Consider the following 2,423-nt stretch of genomic DNA (forward strand, 5'->3'; position numbering starts at 1 on the left):
GAACGTGCATCCGTGGTATAACACCACCCCTTTTCCTTTTAACAATCGTCCTGCGTAAAAATATTACAGGTCAGAGGAATTGTTTTTTGACAAAAAATAATACATGCTAATAAAATAAATTTAAATGGATATCACCTGATTTGTTCGGATGACGGATGATGCATGCATCGCGACAAAGGTGGCTCACGCAGACCGGCCAAGGGTGGCCTAGCACAAGGTCGCAGTGGAGACGGCGGAGACGATGGCTTAAAGCATGACCGTGGCGGAGCCTGGAATCGGGCGGCTCAGCATGGACCCTCCGGGTCATTTTTGACCAATCCTTTTTTATCAACTCAGTCACAACGGGGATGCAAATTTCCGAACTGTACCAACGACCGCAGCTAGCTTGAGACTTTCAGTCTTGTTCCAAGCATCCAGAATACTGACATATGTCGTCACACGGACTCTACATGCATTCAGATGAGTTTTTTCAAATATTTGATACACCTCCATTGCTTTGTCTGCATTGCTCATACCCCAGAATCCTCATCATTCTTTTGCTGATCTCCAACCATCAACGTGCTCCTCAAACGAGAATGTATAGCCTTCCATGTATTTTCTTAATCATATCCAATGCAGTATAATGAGACTCCCATAGCACATCGGAGAACACCTTCCACTTCAGTTCCCGTTGGTTGACAATAGGCCTCGGTGGCAGAAGCGAGCCGCCGGCTCGAGACGAGGAACAGTGACGAGGCCGGGCAAGGGCGGGACCGTGGTCTTGCTCGAGACGTGATTGGCGGTCGAACGTCGCGGCACGAAGGAGAGCAAGGAGGCTGGCGGGAGGAGGTGCTGGCAGGGCAAGGGACAGCGGGGGCGGGTCGAGGCCTGCTCCAGCGGGGGCGCTTAGCGGCTCCGGGCGTCGCCAGCTCAAGCGTGGTTATGGAGGTTTCCAGGTAGAAACGGCGGAGTAGGAGGCGAGGCGCGCTCGGACCGGCGACGGCTCGGAGATGTAACCATGGCGGAGGCGCAGCCGGTTACGGCGGCTGCCAGCAAATCGGCGCCAGGGCGTGAAGAGAGAGGTGGACGTGGTGGCTCGCCGGCAGTGACAACCTTCGGGCGGCTCGGGCGGGACAGCCGGGTCACGGTGCGGCGGTTGCACGCGTAGCTCGCGGTAGAAACCGGTCGGAGGCCACGGCTGTAGAAGTAGTAGCTACACATGGTCGGTTCTCAGTGTGATGCAAAGAGTGAGCCAGCGCGGCAACGGAGTGAAGAAATCGCGCGAGGCCGTGGCAACTCACGGCGCAGGGGACTCAACAGCTGTGACCCTGCGGGGAGTCGTGGGACCAGGGTGGTTTGCCGGTGCGGGCGAGATTGCAGAAGCAGCGAAGCAGGGCACTCCACAGCTGGTTGACGGGCCGACCGGGCCACTCGTGGGTCGAGCCAGAGGAGGTCCCGCAGTGGGTAAACTGGCAGCTCATCGATGGTGGTAGGAAGGCGGCCCTGCACTAGCGCACCAGCACGGCCAGGTGGAGGGCGTCCAGCGCAAGAGCCTAGCGCGGCGCGAACGGAGGCATCGGGCGGCTGATAGCGACGAAGTAGTCAGCGCTTGGTGAAGCAAAGCAGAGGAGCACGTGAAGCTGTGGTGGCCTGGCACACCGGTGCGGCCGCGGGGGCGGCTCCAGAGCATCGGCGGAAGCGATGACCGGTCAGAACCGTGATTCAATAGAGTGGCTCGAACAGACCGGTGCCGGGGCCGGCTCAACCTGGTGTGAGGCCGAGGCGGGGCCTTCGGTCGTGACGACGGAGGCAGCCAGCGACTCAGAGACGACTCGGAGTGAGGCCGGAGAACTGGAGGGGCGGCGCCTCGGATAGAGTTAGTGGGGCGGCCAAAATTACGGCGAGACGGAGCCAAAACCGACGAGCGGTGGCTCAGGCACGCGGGTACATCGGCCGGCGGCTCATACCGAGTTCGGGGCCATCTCTGCTTTCCGAGTCGTGGACTGCTTTCTTCTGCTCCCTTTTTTTATATCGCTTTCCCTGATCCAGCTCGGATTGATGGCTTCTTCGATCTGTTCTGGTCTTCATGCCAAAAAAAATAGTGACGACAGGTTATTCCTTCTCTTGGGGTGACACCGTATGGTAAAAAAATGCAGCAGTTGATGCCCTCGGGACAAGCGTATACGGACAACAGCAACACAAATACAGCGGATTGGACAGATGCTTGACATATAGTAATTTGACCCGATCGCTGATCCGGCAATGGGAAAACGCTAATAGCTCCGGTTGACCGCCGTAGTAGTTTGGGCTTCGGACTCCTCTCGATCCCGGCGAGTTATGGCAGCTGCACTGATGCTAACCCTAATTTCCTCTAAATCTTAAATCTTAAACACAACGCCTTGACTGTTCATATTAAATCTTAAATCTTAAACACAACGCCTTGA

The sequence above is a fragment of the Triticum aestivum genome, chromosome 6B (assembly GCF_018294505.1).
Source record: "Triticum aestivum cultivar Chinese Spring chromosome 6B, IWGSC CS RefSeq v2.1, whole genome shotgun sequence".
In the NCBI taxonomy this organism is placed as follows: Eukaryota; Viridiplantae; Streptophyta; class Magnoliopsida; order Poales; family Poaceae; genus Triticum; species Triticum aestivum.